Here is a 21,961-nt window from a genome sequence, read left to right as displayed (position 1 = left end):
ATTTGAAGCTTCTTTAAGTAGCTAACTTTATCAATACTGAAATCTAATTATAGATACTGTAAATTGAAATAGGTTATATGAACATGGTTCCCAGTTGAACACCGAAGAGAAGCATCACTAGCTATTATCAGTGGGTGAGTCTGCCTGCGTAGGGACCGAGGGTGCGCGATATTCCTCAAACTGTTCTACTGTGATTTTGCGCATTAATTGGCGATCTATCTATGTGGATGAGTTATTTCCTCCGCAGAGTATCAAAATTGTAATGGCATGTCTTCAGATCATCCTCAGGGATGCTTTCCTGTCTGTCACCAAGGCGGTGTACCTGACATAACTCTTCCCTCTAAAACTGTTGCGACCCAAAAAACTGTGTAAATAAATATTTTTTTCAACTTCAAATCGAGCTTTCATATGCAAGTGTGTAATTACTCTTTCATTTTTGCAAAATTTTACAGCAAGCTTACATGCTTTCACACTTTATGTTAAATATTTTGGCTTCCAAAAACGCCAATGTTAGCGTGTTATGGATATACTACATTTGAATAAGAGTTGTTGTCTACGCACACAACTATATATATATATATATATTTCGATCAAATGTTTTTTTAATTTTATTATATTCGATTCAAGCTACAAGCAATATTTTACATCTTCGCGATTTTTGTTAACTGTTTTATTATTGTACTTTTAAACCTAAACCGCGTTTTAATTCACGCCGGTAAGTTTGATTTCCTTTTACATTTTTCTTTTATTTCATGATTTTTTTTCAAAATAAGGTTTTTTGCGATATCGACACATATAAAGAATAATTTTTATCTTAGGATAATTATTCTTTATTCAGAAATATCGCATTATTTATGGCAATTAGATGTGTCTTGACAACGACTATTTGCTTTTACCATTCTTGTTTCTCTACCATTTATTTTTTTATTTTTATTTTATTCATGTTTTTCATGTTAATTTGTGTTTATATATATATATATATATATATATATATATATATATATAAATAAATGTGTGTGTGTGTGTGTTTAATTGTGTTATAAAGATATTTAAATTTTAGTTTTTGAGTTTTCGTAAACTGTATTAAATAAGTTTATAATGTGAAACTTACACGCGCATATTAAAGATTAATTCGAATTTGCCTTAAATATATCTCTGTGTTATGCTTATGTTTGATTAAAAAGCTAATTTTATTTTACGAATCAGTGCGTATATCTATCCTAAATTAACGTCCCTTATATTATCTCATAAAATAATTTTCCTGCCCTTTATGTGTATCTTATTTTTGTGTAAATTTAAATATTAGTGAATATTAAAATATGGCTACTTTACACCAAGCAGTGTATAGGATGCAAGGTAGTTATTTTCACAGTACAATACAAAGTAAGAATGATTAATTTAGGAAGCATCAAAATTTTGAAGTGCAGTTGAGCAATTGTTAGAAAGAATTGGAGTGAAATCAAGAGAGTGTTGACTTTCACCGGTCAATGCTCGCTTTGGGATATTATTATATTTATTCGATATCTGTTGAGGATAGATTAAGAGTGTATCGGCATACTGGCCACTTAAATAAACATTGATATAGGGCACTTAACTAGTATATATTTTGGCCATTTAGCAAAGTAACATTGTCAACAATCACCCATTCCGGCCATTAACAGATATATTACTAAAAATTTACGAAATGTTTTTCAATGAAAGCATAAGTAAGGAGAATGCTCCAAAGTACCCATTAATGTTTATTTTACTTTTAGCGTGTATCTGCTTTTTTGCCCACAATTATAAAATTCGTTTATCCAAAGATAATTCCACGCTACAAATAATTTTCAGTGAATATTTGTTATATTTTATTATTTTATTTAAGAGTGGTCAACAATTTTTCTAATTGTAAGGTATACAATATTTCACATCCTGTTAAAGAATGTAATTTTATGTAACAAAATACAAAATTTGTGCAAAATCGGTCGTTTCTGAGGAATCGAATCTGACTTTTTTTGAAATTCGATTAGGCAGAATATAGCGATATAACGAAATACGCAAAAAGTTAAATTAACATTAAGGAGTTCAAACTTTGGAGCTTTCTCCTGACCAAACCCCATATTATCCAGATTGTGGTTACCCCCTATATTTTATATGCGACATAGCGATTATGAAATACGAGCCATAAGTAGATAAAATTAAAAGAACAGTATATGTAAAATGAAATCATACAAAACATCATTTCTCGAAATATTATTCTAATTACTAATAAAAGTATAATTTTTGCTTCATTTGTAGCAACTGAAAAACTCTTTCTTTTTGAAATACAGCAAGCACTAATACATTTATGTTATTAAAAATGATAAAGTATTAAATTATTTTTTTTTTCTTTCATAAATATGGGAATGAAGTTCACATGGTTATAAGAAGTGTACCACAAGGGCTTAAAAATAGGCCTATCAAATGTTTTTTTTACGAATCTTTCTTATCAAATAACTATACACATTTTGAACTGATACTTCTGAAAATTTTTATCTTTCAAAATAGGTGAATAAAAATTTAGCATTATTTTTTACCAATATAAGTTGTATTTTAACAAAGAGGACAACCGGAAGAAATATTTTACTTTGTTCTTAACTGAATCGTAATTTATTTGAAATTGTAATAAACTTTAATGATACAAATTATTTGAGACATTCAATGGTTAATTATTACAATAGTTTTTAAAATATGGAATAATTTTTAAATGAATTAAAGCAAACTTTCGAATTATTTTAAATGCTTTCTTTAAAATTTAAGATAATTTTTGACTCACTCTAACACACGCACTCTTAAGGCACAAGTCAACTTTCTGGATAACTTTTGATCACCGATTTTCCATTTCTAAAACTAGTTGAGGTACAGTACTCAAGAAAAAAGTCAACATTATGGATAACTTTTGATCTCCTATTTTCACTTTCTAAAACTAGTTGAGGTACAGTATTCAAGAAAAAAGTCAACATTCTGGATAACTTTTGATCTCCTATTTTCACTTTCTAAAACTAGTTGAGGTACAGTATTCAAGAAAAAAGTCAACATTCTGGATAACTTTTGATCTCCTATTTTCCCTTTCTAAAACTAGTTGAGGTACAGTACTCAAGAAAAAAGTCAACATTCTGAATAACTTTTGATCTCCTACTTTCACTTTCTAAAACTAGTTGAGGTACAGTACTCAAGAAAAAAGTCAATATTCTGGATAACTTTTGATCTCCTATTTTCCCTTTCTAAAACTAGTTGAGGTACAGTACTCAAGAAAAAAGTCAACATTCTGAATAACTTTTGATCTCCTACTTTCACTTTCTAAAACTAGTTGAGGTACAGTACTCAAGAAAAAAGTCAACATTCTGGATAACTTTTGATCTCCTATTTTCACTTTCTAAAACTAGTTGAGGTCAGAGTTGGCCGTCAATTACAGTAATCGATTACAACTGTAATTGATTACAGATAATTACAGCTATATAATCAATTACTTGTAATCACGATTACAATAATCGCGATTACAAGTAATCAAAATTTTTGATTACATCAGAGTAGAGCGAAAATGTAATCGATTACATTTTTCAATTACAGTAATCAATTACTTGTAATCATGATTACAAAGTTTGATTACAGCTGTAATCATGATTACATAGTCGATTACAGTAATCAATTACTTGTAATCGTGATTACAACTTTCAAAAAATTTTGATTACAGCTGTAATCATGATTACAATATTGATTACAGTAATCAACTACTTGTAATCATGATTGCAAGTAATTGCGATTACAAGTAATCACAACAAAATCGATTACGGGTAATTATGATTACAAGTAATCAAAATATATGATTACATGTAATCATGATTACATGTAATTTGATTACATGTAATTGTGATTACTTGTAATCAAACTATATGATTACAAGTTATTACGATTGTATACTATATGCAAATTGATTATGTAAGTATGCATGAGTTTACATATTTTTATTTACATAGAATGTACGCACGCATGAACGTACAATTTGCGATTCCTATATATACAATGTATTCACAAACGTTTTTTGTACGTACAATATTCATAATTATATTGTAATATACTTAATGCAATACGCATATGCTTAGTACATATAATTAAGCATTTATGATACATGTACGCATGTATGTTTGTTTGTACAAAAAGGCAGTGTTTTGTATCTTTGTACACATAGACAATATATGTATGAACGTATATGAAAATAATGTTTTTGCTTTAGCATGCTTTTATGTACTTAAGTACATACATTGTATAAATTTACGTCAATAGCACGTATGTACAATGTACGAATGTATATAAAATAGTACGTATTTATGCACAATATGTAAGAATGTTATTTAAAGGTGCAATATATGCACATAATTGCGTAAATGAAATGCGTACATGCATACATGCACATTTATGTGTACATCAATATATGTACACGCAAAGTATGTACTTATGTACAACGTACGTATGTACTTGTATAACTACATACTTTGTTAATACTTATGCGCATGTAATGTATGGATGTATAAAAAAATAGTTATATGCACAATGTACGCATATACATACAACGTATACATGTACATAATTACAAGTAATGTATAAATACATGCGTACATTTATATATATGTAATTACAATATACACATACATTGTGCATACATTAAAAAAATTTATATAGGTAAAGTTAAAGTTTGTTTTAAAATTCATTCAAAGGCATATAAAACTCGACCTCATATTTTTTAGAAAGCAAACGATAATTATATTTTAAATTTCTAAATATTATTTCCAAACATAAAATTTACCGTTTTTTTTACCATTTAAGAAATTTCTATGAATCATGCATTATGTTATAAAAAAAAGAAATCTGTATTGTCAAACATTTCATGAAAATACCTGAAAATAATTTTTTATTCAAAGAATTTCAAAATGATATAGAACAATTAAAGCTGAAAACTAAATTTAAATATCGTTTGATTTTGTCATTTAACTTGCTTGAGTCATTAAAAGTTAACGTACATGCATTTTATTTATTGCATTGTACACATATTTAGACATAAATGTAATTTTTATATGTACACGTGTAATGTATGTACGCATGTACAATGTAAGTACATGCATTCATGTATAGTACATGCATAGATAGTACATATGGATATGCATACATTGAACATACGTGCATTGTACATGTGTGGATACATTCATTGGACATATATACATTGCACCATATGTATAGATAGGGATAGCATACATGTACACATGTAAAATTTGTACGAAAGAATTGTGCCTAACATATTTATGCACATATGTACTGTATATGTACACACATATGTACATTATATGTTCATTTCATCATATGTACATTATATGAATATACATCTGTACGCTATATGTATATACATTTGTACAATATATGCATCTCAAATGTGTGTATGTACATACGTTATGCATGTCGAATGTATGTATGAATATATGTAAAATATATATACGGCCAATGTACGTACAATCGTACACAAATGTATCATGCATATTTGGATACATACATTGAACATAAACATATTGCGTATATGTACATAAATACATTGGACATGCATATCATCTACATGTATACATATATATCTTGTACATACTACATATATACCTATATTGTACATGCATACATATATTATACTGTTCATAAATAAATTGCACATGCATGCATGGGACATACATTGTACAGACAATGTATGTATGTTCGTACGAACAACAAGTACTTGTATATACATGCGTACATGAACATAAATACACATTTTACATACACAAATATTTGCATAAAATGCATAGATTCATTGTGTATAAATGTACATGTCTACATTGTTTGCACATACATACGTAATTATTATCTATATATATACGTATATATATTTTATACTTACAATAAAAGTGTATGTACATGTGTGTGAAACTAAAATGTCTGAACATATGCATTAGATAAAATCATATGTACATACATTTTAGTTACATTCATTTGTACGTATACAAATACGTACAAAATGCAGTGCATGTAAATACGTGCAAAATGTATCATTATAAAATACATTATACTTTCTACTGTAAAATATAATTATTTATAAGAATACAATAGTCTTGTAATCGTGTATTTAGATTACATGTAATCATATATTTTGATTACTTGTAATCATAATTACCAGTTATCGTTTTTGTTGTGATTGCTTGAAATCGCAATTACTTGGAATCATGATTATAAGTAATTGATTACTGTAATCAAAATTTTTTGAAAGTTGTAATCACGATTACAAGTAATTGATTACTGTAATCGACTATGTAATCATGATTACAGCTGTAATCAAACTTTGTAATCACGATTACAAGTAATTGATTACTGTAGTTAATATTGTAATCATGATTACAGCTGTAATCAAAACTTTTTAAAATTGTAATCATGATTACAAGTAATTGATTACTGTAATCAAAAAATGTAATCGATTACATTTTTGGCCAACTCTGGTTGAGATACAGTACTCAAGAAAAATTTCAACATTCTGGATAACTTTTAGTTGAGATACAGTATGTCTTTACTTAGACACACGGTGACCCTATTTTCACGTAACTGTCGCAGTTTCGTTTCACTGTGACCTTGTTGAGACGTGAATATGTTGAAATTTCGCAAAAACCACACGTGACTTTATAAATGTGCCTTCGTGCTGTCGCACTTTTGTTGTAGTCTGTTAATGGTGTTATTTGGGGGACAGTATTCAAGTCGCATACAGTAGTAATACAATCTTCATTCAGTTGATGTACTTTTTCTTATTAAAATTAACTCAGCTTACAGTTGTATATGAAGCAAACAAAATGCATTGTTTTTCTTTTAAATATTCAGCTTTTAAATATCAAAATAATTTATCAAGAAAATTTCGGATATTATTCATTATAATTCATTTCCCTAACTTATAATTGTTAGTTGGTGGGATCTGTTAAAATATAATTCAGTTTTTAAAGATGCTTGCAAAAATTATAATTTGAACCAGTTTCATAATTTTATTTGTAATTTAAGACATATCATACGTAATTTATATTCAAGAGTTTAATTGATATTTCAATATTAGTATTAAAATGAAAGTACATAATCAGTGTTATACATTAAATTGTATTTGGTCCATTAAGTGATGCTTATTTAGCTAATTTTTAATTGTATCAGAAAAAACAATGCATTGTCCCTATCTTCTCCAGTGTCAAAGCTTTCATTTTTACTTGAATCAAAACAACTATTCATCTTAGAAGATTATTATTGTATCACGTTTTGCACTATTCAACCCTATTAGCAAATTAGTGCAATAATTCAGTGCAAAATAGCACTATTTCTTATATTTTTCATGTACATTACTTCCTCTTAATTAAGATTAAAGGCTTATTAAATTTATATTAATTTATAAAATTAATGTTATTTAATTAAATCAAAAATAAAATTGTGTTTAACGTTTAAAATAAAATTGTATAGCAAATTTTCTTGTTGTGTTATAGACACATATAATTTAATAGCTCTGTATTTTAAAATGCATCTATTGAAATGATTATAAAAGTAAATAATGATAGTAACTTTCGGCTGATGCTTTACTTTATTCTTAGACCAAATCAAATATTTGGCCTATGAACCGAATACTAAATATTCATTGTATATTTAATGTTTATTTTGTGAAACATTCTCCGTCACATTCAATGTGAATTAATGTACACAATTTAAACTCTAGAACGCAGTTTTAATTATTTTTAAATATTGCTACTCATATTTATTTCTCAACTATACTACGTAGCTTAATAGAACATCAATAAACGTTTCCGCCACATTCAACGTATTTTAAGAATTAATGTACACAATTTAAACTCTAGAGCGTAGTTTAAATTATTTTTAAATATTGCTACTCATATTTATTTCTCAACTATACTACGTAGCTTAATAGAACACCAATAAACGTCTCCGCCACATTCAACGCATTTTAAGAATTAATGTACACAATTTAAACTCTAGAACGTAGCCTTAATTATTTTTAAATATTGCTACTCATATTTATTTCTCAACTATACTACGTAGCTTAATAGAACATCAATAAACGTCTCCGCCACATTCAACGTATTTTAAGAATTAACGTACACAATTTAAACTCTAGAACGTAGTTTTAATTATTTTTAAATATTCCTACTCATATTTATTTCTCAACTATACTGCGTAATAGAACATCAATAAACGTCATATTCAGAATAGAAACAAGAAATTTTAACAAGCAATTAATGTTTATTCTTTACCATATTTTACAGTCTTTAGCCAAATTATTAGACGTACTATAAGATTCTCAGTTGATACTATCACCTTTATTGTTTTTACGCGACTGAAACCGGTTTGTACTTGTTTACATGTGTGTATCAATTGGTTAACTTTGTAATGCAATATGTTAAAAATAAATACAAACAGGAAGTATATAAAAAAAACCTCCCGAATAAAACCCATTACATGCATGTTTAAATATAAGAGTATTGCATATAAACTCGTGCAAAACATGCAATTATTTAAACACTGCAGTACTTCTAATAATTTGGTCTAATTATTATAATATACTTATAGTATGCCTTTTACAATAGATATTCTATATTTATATAATATGTCGTCTAATTTATCCAATCGTGGAATTTATATTGCATATCATCTAATTTGGCCAATTGATATACGAACGTAAACAAGTGCAAACCGGTTTCAGTCACGAGAAAGCAATAAAGCTGTATAGTATCACGTGATAATAAAGATTTCACATGGAATCATATAGTGCGTCTAATAATTTGGCCAGGGACTGTACTTTTTAAAAACCGCTTGTAAAGACATGTAATTTTCAGCAATTATTTGTGTCTAGAAGTCGTACAATATGTAAATAATTATGTTTATAAGGTATAAATTTCAGTAACTACTTAATAATGAGAATAGTCCATGTTGAAATATCAGCAATGATAAATGCTAAAACCTTACGTATTTACAATAATATTAAACAAATAATTATGAAGATTTTGAATTCAAAATTACATTAAAATAATTTTGGAAGGACCCAGTATGCATTTGCAATTAAAAACTCATGATTTTGAATTAAAATAAAGCTCAAAATATTTCAATTTATTAACTGTTTAAAAATGAAAGAATTTAGTAAAAAATGAAATCCTAAAATGCAAAAAAGAATGTAGAAAAAAATAAATTACATTACAAAATAAATCTAAATTAGAAAATGAAACTATAGAAAATATTGTAAATTAGGGTGCATTCTTATGAAAATGAAGAGAAAGCAAAGAAAATGTGATTGCAATTAAATAAATCGACTTAGCAATCGAAAATTAACACTTAATAAGTATTTTATAACGAAAAAACTTTTAAACAAAAAATTAAATTGACTTATGAAATCTTTAATCTTAATATATTAACTTATTCTAATTAATCTTAAATCACAAATACTAATTTATTCTTTAATTTTAGAGCTCATCTGTAGAAAAAATAATTAGAGCTCACCTCTTTTATATGATTTTATACTTTTTGTTGCGGTACTGAAACCACCAAATCACAAAACTTTTTAAAAGTCTTAGAACACATAACACTTTTCGAAAGAAAAAAAAACGGAATGTTATTGACCAAATCATAAAACGATCAAAACTTCTTCGAAATACAGCTTTCATGAGAAGTGATCAATTTCTTAAAATATTCATTTTTTGGATCGTCTCTGCTATTATACATATTATGATAATAGTTATATTTAAACGAACAGTGTCAAAGGGGATCTTTTAAAGATCCAGTAATTTGTTCTTTTTCACATTATAACTAAACATCATCAAAGATCAATAGCAAACAAATAACACTTAATGAAAGCTTTTTTCTACTTTCATTCATTTTTTTTCAAAGCTTTTTTTAATATCGTTTTCAACGAATTCAGAATAAATCAGAGAATTTTCATCTTGCAACATATCTCTTACGGACTACTATAGGTTAAACTTTTAAATGATGGCTTTAGCATTTAAGCTTGTCTGAATTTGAGTCTTGAAAAAAATGTGCTGAACATTACAAAAATGACAAAACCTGTGGTTCGCTTTTGTTTTAAAATCGCTTGCTTTCTGCTCACAAATATCAATTAGAAATTTTATTTTATTTTGACTGACTTTAAATGATCGACAACCTCTCCATATGTATTTTTATATGCAGTAAAATTAAATTTAAAATTTTGCACTAATTATAACTTGCATTTTAACTCACGTATTATTTAGAAAACCTAAAATTTACTTCAATACAAAGTGCTTCTCATTGGATTTAAAATTTGAGGGCATTTCTTCTTGAAAAAAAAAGATCTTTGTTGAGCAAACATAATCAGTTTCGGGCATATTGTACGCGAAATAGAATCAAGCATTTCATTCAAAATTAAAAGACTACAAAATGCTCGGTTTATGGGTTTTTTCAACTGCTATTTTGGAGTAAAGTAAATCGTATGAAGGAGGTTTGTGTCTATAAAGTAGAGTAAAATTTGAAAATTTTAATAAATAATTATAATAATATAATAAAAATTAATAGTAAAGTAATTAATAATAAAAATAATTAATAATAAAAATTAATATTAAAGTAATTAATAATAAAAATAATTAATAATAAAAATTGATAATAAAGAATAATTAATAATGAAAAAATTTAATTTTAATAATGTTTTTTATCCAAATTTTTTTTTGAAATAGATAATATTAAAATACATGCGTTTAAATATTGATCGGCAATTTGAGCAAGAGTTATATTTACATTTAGAACAAGAGTTATATTTACAAAGTTTTCTTTTTCCGACACTATGAGCGTTTGAGAATACAGCAATATTGTACGGATACAATTTTTTTAAATTCAAAATCATATTGAGAGGCCTTTGCAGCCATTTAAAAAGACCACACATGTGAACGTAATTGTTTTGACAATTTGTGACTTAATTGTGATTCACATTTTTAATATTAGGAGATTAGTCTCAAAAAACTGCTTACAAAACTAACACATGACTGGTAGAATTTAAGTGAGACAAGTTTGAAAAACTATCCCTGTGACTTCAGAAAGACACTTAGCGAAATAATTCTCATATGACTTTCAAGGGATCAAAGCTGCAGCTAATTTGCAACAAAGTTTCTCAGTGACTTTAGTTCCAGTTAACTATAGATGTGACTACCAACTGCAAAAGTCACAATAAATAGTCAGCGAAACTTTTATGTGATATCGCAAGTTTAAGTAGTACCAAAATTATGACCTCAGTAGAACAATCTAAAACTGTCACACTGTGACCTTTTTTTTTACTTTTATGACGTCACTGTGAGAATCGGCTCTATTTGGGTACCTACAAAATAAAGAACAAAAATGGAAATGGAAAAGACTGATAAGCACGGCAGCGTCATTAAAAGAGTGTTGTCATACCCTCAGTGCCGGAGCAGTTTCTGCGTACAGTCGTATCCCCCGATTTCCCCGAGACAGAAGAATAAACTAGAAAAACAAGCAAGTCAGATAGAGATGATATACTAAGAACTTGAAAATAGTAGCAGAAGTGCATACCTTCGATTGAAGGAAAACTGCTTTTCGAATGAGAATCAAATGTTGCCAATTCGAGAACTAAATTAGTTTATATGCCAGAATGGAAAACCACAGAGCTACGCGAATTAAACATTTAAAGTCTTAGATGAGAAAAAGAATTTAAAAAAATATTGATAGGAAAAAAGAAACTAATCAAATGAAAATATAGACATTCATTCAATTATGTTTCAACGTGATCCTGTAAAACCTTCAAATTTATGGGGGCTCTACCATAGCATGAAATTAAGCATTACTTCGCCTGACAATTCTTTACTAAATCAAGTAACTCCGATTGGCATACAATTGTTCAAAGCAAGTTTCTTGACTTAAAATTATTTTAAATAAGAATATTATTTTTACAAATAAGCTTTATAAGATAAATTTTAGATAAAACTACTTTTCTGTAGATGCTTATAAAATTATTGAATTGCAGTAAATTAATCTATTGACAGGGAATGAAAAGTAATTTTTATTAACAGCAATTTGAGTATTTAACTGGTTCAATCTAATGAATAAATCAAGGAAGATAAATTAGACTGATTTTAATCTATGTATTTAAATTAATCAGATGTATGATTCGGGATTTACTTGAATTATTAAAAATAATAAACCAGTTATTAACTTTGATAATTCCACTACACACATTGAGTCTTTTTACTACAAAAACCTTTTCACAAGTATATCACTTGACAAACTTATACTTAGATAACAATATATATATATATGTTTTTCCTTTCTCATACTTTTAAGATTTTTGATACAAATTTTGAAAATGCTGGCAAATCACTTTTAATTTCATTATTTTAAATAATTTTATTTTAATGGTGAAGATGTCTTTCTGCAGATTGTTCACATATCACAATGTACTAATTATCCTAACTAACTTTTTTTACACTACTTTGAAAAGAATGATGCGATATCTATTAGAAACGACTTCAGATCTATTGATTATTTTAACTGTATTAATTTCATTGATACACATATCTAATGGAATTAACTCTGGTAAAACCTAATTCATGTTTCCTTGATTTACACATTACATTAAACTCGCCAAATACTCAAATTGATGGCTTTGTTAAAGGAAATTATTTTCGTCAACAAATTAATACGCTGGATTTCTAAAAGCATCTAGACAAACGGATCTCAAATTAATCGTTTATATGTAATATTGATATATTTACTTTAAATAATCTCTAAGTAAATTTCTCTTGAATAATGGAATACCGATTGATTTCGTCGACAGATACTTGATTTAGTAGACTTCCGTGGCTTATCAATGCCTATCTTTATGCTATGGAAGGGCCATTGAAAAATAGATTGAAGTACCTTCAAATATAATTAAGTGGCTCTCTATATTTCCAATTGAGTAGTTTGCTTTTATTTCAATCAATATTTTTTTTTAAATCTTCTTCTCATCTACAACTTTAGTTGCTTAATTCGTAGCTTTGCAGATTTTTATTTTGGGATAGAAATTAATTTACTACTCGAACCTGTGATAGTTGATTCCCCTCCAAAAAATTGGTTTTTCTTTCAGTCGTACTTCTACTTCGATTTTCGGGATCTTAGTATATTATCTTTAACTTACTTGTTTATTATTCATTCTCAGGGCAGTCAGGGTTATGGCTGTTTGAGGCATTTTGCCACCTACTGCAGAAACTGCTCCGGCACGGATGACATGGTAATGCTTTGATGTCGCGGCCGTGTTTGTCAGTCCTTTATATTTCCCTTTCAATTCCTTATTTCGCAGATATTTACTATTGTGCAATGTTGGCTGAATTATTTCTACCTTTCCAATCATGTCAGACAAATTAGTTTTGATTTACATTTAGCCAAAAAGAAACTATCTGTATAAAAAAAAATTACCTTGAACTTTGAGAGACAATCTTCTAGTCAGTGAGTCTCTGCTTTGCTGATTCATTTAATCAGCTACTTTATTATTTTTCACCCTTCATTTACTGTTATATTAAAAATCAATCATAATAATAGCTTAATCTATAATAATAACTTTTAGAATAAATAAAAGAATTATGTGAAAAATAAACTGAAAATAATCTTCCATAGAATAAATAAACACACGTAGTTTTCATATTATGAGAAATTTTTGTTTTTATGAATTCCATTCTTAAATGACGCTTCTAAAAATGTTTTTTTCACTTCTGCAGTTGTTAAATAATAATATAATGTCATTTATTTTCAGTGTAAAATACTTGCTTATTAGACTCATTATTGTCTTCTTTTTCAGATATTGTCTGATGCTTCATCCAGCAGGCTATATTTTTAACCTTTCTAGAACATTATACCATGCAAATTATGTGTCACTTTAATAACATTAAATAAAAAATTTTAATAAATGCAATAAACTTTATGAATCAATGTTTTATATTTGTGCCAATCATGATATATTGAATGTTAATAGTTTAATAGTTTGCGAATCTTAGGTTAAAGCTTACTATTAAACATTACTATATATATATATATATATATATATATATATATATATATATATATATATATATATATATATATATATATATATATATATAGCATAATAAATAAATACAAAAAACACGAAGAAAATAAAGTAAAACAATAAGTTTTATTTATTGAGCATAAGCTGCAACTAAATAGAACTTATAAAATGTGTTCAAAATGTAGAAAAAACAAGGTAAAAATTACAGAACAATGAAAGATGGGGGGGAAAATAATAAAAAGAAATAAAAATAACAAAGAAACAGGGAAAAAAAACAATCCGAAAAAAAGGACAAAAATTTTAAAAAATCAGGAAAATAAGAGATATAATCTCTTCATCAGCTCACACGATTATATCCACAAAAAAGAGTGCTTTCTAACATTGTATCAATATAGCCAAAGCATATCAATACAACAGTGTGAGGAGCACTAAAAAAAATTTATAAAAAATTGCAACAAATAAAATAGAACACAATAATATAAATATATATTCACTTCAGGAAGCGGTATATATATCGAGTAAACCAAAACAATAAAATGTGATAATTTGATGAATAAAGAAAATTTAGGTATGTAACAATTTTTTTCGAAGCAGTGAACATTTTGAGTACACTTTAAGTTGTTCACCCCACCCAAATGTGAACCAGAAAGATATTGGTGACGAAAAGCGTGCTCCAAACCAGGTCGTACAATCTTCTGATCGATTTCTCTCAATGTAGAGTATAGAAAATACACAATAAAGGTGCTTAATAAATTTGAAATTAGGCAAAAAAAGAGCTTGGACAGTATTCTGAAAGTAATTAAATTTTATAAAAAAAAAAAAAAAAGCGTGTTCAAAGATATGAACACAGTTATAATTGAAATGAGGTCAAACATGTGTTACCAGAATTTGATTTGGAGTTTTTTATTAGAAAAAATACTTCGGCTAAAGAAAATGTTTTATGAAGAATAAAAGAAGAATTTTAAGAAAAGTCTTGAAAATGTAAATGTTTTTTAAATGTTTGAATATTTTGTTGGAAATAATAAATTTTTACCAAATCATAAATTTAAAAAAAATAATAAAATATGAAATTAATTTTTTATGAATATTAATCGTTTTCATTTTTTCCTATAATAAAGGTTCTTTTGTCCTTTCTTATTATTTATTACACTTCTGACATCGAATCGAGGACTACTTTCCCATGGCATCTACAAATTTCTACACGTCATTGTGTCCACATAATCGCACGCATATAGCTCGTGTTCGATTTTTAGAAAAAAGTAATTTAGTATTTTGAAGCATGTCCAAAAAGTAACGCATTTATTTTAACAAAAATAGATTTAAAGTAAGTACTTTAAACTTATTCATGTCCAGCAATGAACACAAATTTCGACACGTCATTGTGTCCACATAATCGCACGTATAACATAGCTCGTGTTCGATTTTTGGAAAAAAGTAATTTAGTATTTTGAAGCATGTCCAAAAAGTAACGCATTTATTTTAACAAAAATAGATTTAAAGTAAGTACTTTAAACTTATTCATGTCCAGCAGTGAACACAAATTTCTACACGTCATTGTGTCCACATAATCGCACGCATAACATAGCTCGTGTTCGATTTTTAGAAAAAAGTAATTTAGTATTTTGAAGCATATCCAAAAAGTAGCGCATTTATTTCAGCAAAAATAGATTTAAAGTAAGTACTTTAAACTTATTCATGTCCAGCAGTGAACACTGTTCCCAGTAGAACACCGAAGTCAAGCATGACTGGCTGCTGTCAGTGTGCGGGTGGGTGACCACTTGGAGCAGACAACTAATGAACCGAGGGTTTGCGGCATTGGTATTCGTTAAACTGTTCTACCGTAAAGTGCTTGATTTTGAGCGCAATTCGTCTGGCTACCGTAGTGGGGAAGCTGTCCCCTCTGCAGAGGATCAAAATTATGTTGGCATGATCATCCTCAGGGATGTTTCCCAGACCGTCGCCAATAGCCCATTGTGCAGCTCTAGAGTGGCGTAAATAAATTACAACAACAACAATAAATACAGTAATTTTCACAAATTTAAGTATTCTCTTACATTTTTATGAAATGTTTTTGCGACCGAATCTTTTCCACATGAAATATTGGATTGTCCATTTCACGCAACGTGTTCTTCCAATAAATGTATTCTTTAAGGTAAAATTCACTTTAAGAATTTTTATAGAAAAGTAAGTAATGAGTGATCAATCGAATTAAGAGTTATTTGTTGCTAACATCAATCTATCGAATTGATCACTCATTTATTTCTTCCAGTGTCTTGGAAGAAGCTTAGATGATAACCTCCGAAAAGATTTAAAATAACTACAGTCCGGTTTAACCAACTCCACCAAATTTCACTATTTAACCAATTTTATGAAGTTAATGAAGTGGAGTTATCGGAAACAATGAACACAGAAGTGAAAGCTGTTACTTTTTCTGATGCTTTGGACTTACCTAATGCAGTAAATGAAGGAGTATTTTCTTCTCTTCGTTGAAAAAGAACTTTTTCAAGTGAGAAATCAAAGAAATAAGCAAATCATGAATTACTTAAAAATACAAACTAATCAGCGTGTAATCATTTGCTGAATTTCCTGAATAAAAAGTGTAAGATTTCTATTTATTTTGTGCTTATTAGAGATGTTCGGTTAGTCAATTTTTTATTTCTATTTTGCCCCCGATATTACGAATTATCCTTGATTTAGCGAATAATATTTTCGGTACTCGTTAATTTGGGGTCTAACTGTATAATGAAAGTAAAATTTTTAAAACGATATGTTTTATTGTTAATATTAAGGGATGCGATGAATAATATACCGAAAATGAACTTTGTTGATTTTATCTTTGGGATCGATAAGTGCAAATAAATTGAATCGCTCCAAACACTGGCCCAAACCAATCACTCCAAACATCCTAATAATTGGGAAGCCTACTCTGAGAAAATATTTCTGTTTTGTTTCCATAATCCCTAATTTGTATATATATTTTTAAACTGCATTCTTAAAGATGATTCCAAAATTATACATAAGGACATACAGTACGGAACACTCAACATCATAGAATTAAGATGCTTCAGTTTTCATAATTATGCATTGCGTTGAATTTCAGTAATTGTAGTAAAAGATGTTGATCGAAATGTATTGTGAAATATAATATTTTTCTGTTTAATGTCATGTTTTGTTGACATTAAGAAAAAGCTACTTTTATCAATATATATATATCTATATATAGCATAATAAATAAATACAAAAAACACGAGGAAAATTAAGAAAACATATTGATACAATATTAGAAAGCACTCTTTTTTGTGGATATAATCGTGTGAGCTGATGAATAGATTATATCTTTTATTTTCCGGATTTTTTTAAAATTTTGTCCTTTTTTCTCGGATTGTCTTTTTTTCTTCCGGTTTCTTATTATTTTTATTATTATTATTATTATTTTTCATTGTTTGTTCTACATTTTGAACTTTATATATATATATATATATATATATATATATATATATATATATATATATATATGAACTGGAAAAATAGAAGTCTAAGTATGGTCCCCCCCACCCCCAATGAATTTTATCTGACGACGCCAATGGCTCCAAATATTTACCATTATCATGCCAGTTCTCAAAGTCCTTCAATGGAGTTAAGTTGGTAAACAATTTGAAGAATCGAGTGATGGGCATTATTCACGTAAATTTTAGTCATGATTAAATTTGATCTGAATAAATTTAATCTGGATGATTATTCATGTGCAAATTTAGTTCATCATTGATTAGGCAAATTTTTGAATATTGGTTGATGAATAAATTCTTGAATAATTTTTTGAATACAGTTAGCAAAAGGTAAATATTATGTCATTTTCATTAAAACTTGTATTCTAATTAAAGTAATAGATTACAATTATAATTAATTGCAGACATTAATTATTTAGTAGTAAGCTACCTGTAATCGTGATTATAAGAAATGGTGAATCCTAATTTCGCATCACAAGCTGTTTTGATTACTTGTAATCAGGACAAAAAGTGAATCAAGGTTCTATGAGTGCAAGTAATCGTGATTACAAGTAGGCGTGACTACTTGTATAATCATTAAGTACGATCACAAGCAATCATGATCTCTGTAGTCATACTGTTACCAGCAAAATATGAAATGCCTTGTATAGAATGCTATTAAGGCAAAGTATGAACAAAAACGAGGTTATTATGTAAATGATATGCAAACAAAAAAAATGATATTCTGAAAAAATAATGAGAGTGCCATTAAAAAAAAATTATTCAAAATGCGTAAAGAAAAATGAAAGTTGTTGAAAACATAATTTATGCCATTCCTATTAAGGGAAACAAAATTTTCATATAAAAAATTATTCATTCGATTTTTGAGGCAGACATTTCATATTTTGACACTTTGACGAATCCTTGGCGAATCAGATCACTTCTCATTTGGCATTGTTTAGAATGCGTTTCATAGATTGTTTTAGTCTTTCTTATAATCTTTATCTTCTTTATCTTAATTTCTTATAGTCTTTCTTATAGAATGCCTAGAAATCCAGAAGAACAATACTAACGATTAAAAGTAATAATAATGTACGGTTAAAGTCGAAACAAATTTAATAATAATTTTAAGTGACTTTTTTGCAGTCTAAATTATTTCATATATTATTCGGATATTATAGATTTTTATCATCAAAAAGCATAAATTGTTCATAAAAAAGTATTCGATTGTTTGGTTGAAGCATTGTATACAAATTAACGTGCACAAATATTCTATATGCACATAAATTCTTGTGCTAAATGAATGTAAGTAAATAAATACGCACGTACAAACACACGTGGGTAGTTGTACCAAATACGCACATACATATGCAGGTACGTTGTATCTATTTACATTTTATGAACAACTGTACAAACGTAGGTAAGTCGAATGAGACACGAAGGTATGCTGTATGCACATATGTGCGTTGAATTTACTAACCTACAGTGCCTAAAATAAAAACCTGGAATTGCATAATTTTTAAGCCTATCGGTCCTTAGAAACACAAATTATTATTTAAAATTTTCATCTTCTTACAACCTATTCCTGAGAAAGTAAAATATGGAAGTGTTCAATAATTACATATTTCTTGGTAAAATTCAATCCAAATTTCTTCCAATACTTGATCTAGGAGTTCCCCTGTCTTCTGAATTGGGTTCAAAATTACAAGGCCGCAGAGGTGAACATTATTAATCGTAAACCCAAAAAATTGGTTTAGCTGTTCAGTGACAGTTATTAAATAAAATAAAATAGATATTGGTTGAACCGTGATGGCTCAGGGGATCGAGCACTCACCTGTCAATGACGTGAACCGGGTTCGAATCCTGGTTGATTTGAATTCCTCACCCGGCTCGCACCGACCACAGTGCTGACATAAAATGTCCTCAGTGGTAAATGGATTATAAGTTAGAGTCCCCTTGTGGTTAGGCTAACCGTGGGAGGTTTTCGAAGTTTTCCTATCCATGCTAGTTAGTCCGATCAAAAAGTCCTCCACGAATAAAAAATTCTCCCGATACTTCAAAATTACTAGGCTACGGAGTTGAAGACTAGTTGTCTTAAACCCAAAATTGGGTCGACTGTTCAACGATGGTTATAAAATAAAATAAAATAAAATAAAATAGAGATTGGTAGTGATAGTTATTTTTAGTTACTAGTTATTACGTAGGTATTTTTCCTTTCTGAATCATAATGTTTATTGATGCTCCAGTAAGCTACTTGTAAAGATTAGCAATAAAGTAATGTAGCAACGTTTAAAATAATAAGAAAACTTAATTATAGCGTTTAAACTCTATTCAATAATTCTTGAAATGTGTTGGCGCAAAATGCCTTCAAAATTAAAAAATAAAACTTAGGTTTGCAACGAATATTTGGTTTGGCTTCGTTATAAAATAACACCGAATAGCTCTATGATTACTAACATTAACATTTGTAATCATTTCAATTGATATATTTTAAATAACAGAGCAATTAAATTATATGTGTATGAAACAATAAGAAGTTTTAAATATATTACATAATTTTATTTTAAATATTAAATACAAATTAATTTTTGACTTAATTAAATTATATTAATTTTATAAATGAATATAAATTTCATAAGCCTTTTTTAAACTAACGGGAGACATGTAAGAAACTAGTGCTTTTTAAAATTTGAATAAAACTGATTCAATTAAAAATGAAACCCCTTATCGCTAAGAGAAACAGGGAAATATTTTTTCCAGTTCCCCAGATTAAACCATTACCAGATAATAAAATGTGACCTCTGCGAAATCACTGCGACGGTTTTTGAAGGTTATTATGTCCGCCTTTGGTGACGTCACCTACACGTCAACATGAGACCACATTGAGACATTTAGTTGTCGCAGTTACGGTTATCATGCAACCTATTTACGTTTCATTATGGTCTCGGTGTGACGAAACTGTGACATATTCACGTTTCAACTGGGTTACCATGTGACAAAGATGTGACATAGCAACAGTCACGATGTGACGAAATAGTGACATTCACGTCTCAATAGGGTGATCGTGTCACAAAGGTGAGACGGGAGTATGCCCCATTTTTGTCATACAGTGACGTTACTGCGCCAGTTACATGTTTCATTGTGGTCTCATGTTGATGTCTGAATCACGTCAAAATGTTCCTAAAGGCGAACATTGTAAACCTTCATAAACCGTCATTGCAGAAATCACTTAAAAACTGAATCTGTTAACGGTGATATCTGGGCAGTTTGGTGAGGCGAGCGGTCTGACCCATTAATGCTAATTTTATTTATTTGCTCATTTCGCCATATCTCGAGAACTTTTTAAGCGAATTAAAAAATATAACTTCATTATTTTTTATTATTTTATTTAATAATAATCTAAAAACGTTGAATAAATATTTATTATTTTTTATTATTTTATTTAATAATTTAAAACCGTTGAATTATAAGGTGTACAATTGTCATGTTAAAGAATGTAATTTTACATAGCAAAATACAAAATTTGGTCGAAAACGGTCAAATAGTACTTGAGAATTTTAATTTTAAAATTAAGGCATCTTTAAAATTTGATTTTCCAGAAACAATTCGATCGCTTAAATTTTGCATTTACTTTGAATTGATGTAAAAAAAACTGTAAACCTTACAAGTTAAATCTTTTCGACTGTTTTACAATAAAACAGTAAAAAATAATAAATATATATTAAAAGTTATATTTTACAAGGAATTATATTTGGATCAACGAATTTTATAATTGTATGTAAAAAAAATTTCAATTCGCCAAAAAGCTCTCGAGATGTGGCCTCAAAAAAAAAAAAAAATTTAACATTCTTCTGATCACACTATGGGGAGCATATTTCCCAGATAGCTGCTATATTTTGGGGGGTCCAAGCCCCTCCCAGAAAAAACGTTTATTCAGAGAGAGTATATTTTTGTGACTGAAACTAATTAATTAGTATTTTTGAGGTCTCCCCCTCGAACCATTTAGTCTAAGAACTAGATCAAGAAACTTCTTCTAGATCAAGATCTTCAGGGTGATCCGTTTTTTATTTTGCGCGCTGTACAAGTACATATATTGTCACTATATCACGCATACATTCGTATGTACAATGTATGAATATACGTTTATGTATAAATTGTGTGCGCCTACATGCGTACGTACACATGAGTTTGTAGGTACATATGTGCATACTCATTTATACAAAATAAACACCCTGAATAAGTCTAATGATCGAAACTTCTAATACTCAATCTTAAAGGTTGAAAGGGGTGACCTCAAATATGTTAATTAATTAGTGCAGACGATATTTTAAGTTACGAAATCAGCAACAAAAGCTCCCTTTCTCTCAATAAACTTTTA

At 28.2% G+C, this 21,961-nt stretch overlaps 1 long non-coding RNA gene across 1 annotated transcript in view; it reads left to right on the top strand.

Annotated features, from left to right (window-relative positions):
* Positions 1-633: 633 nt before the first annotated feature.
* The window catches only part of LOC147801848 (uncharacterized), a 288,458-nt gene continuing 267,130 nt past the window's right edge, over positions 634-21,961 (top strand). The window contains exon 1 of the long non-coding RNA XR_015430603.1: positions 634-715. This is a non-coding gene — a long non-coding RNA (uncharacterized LOC147801848). The remainder of the gene's footprint in view (positions 716-21,961) is intronic.

The sequence above is a fragment of the Parasteatoda tepidariorum genome, chromosome 11 (genome assembly GCF_982258835.1).
Source record: "Parasteatoda tepidariorum strain Cologne lab strain chromosome 11, Ptep-v5.0, whole genome shotgun sequence".
Taxonomy (NCBI): Eukaryota; Metazoa; Arthropoda; class Arachnida; order Araneae; family Theridiidae; genus Parasteatoda; species Parasteatoda tepidariorum.
This window is presented reverse-complemented; position numbering and strand designations above follow the sequence as displayed.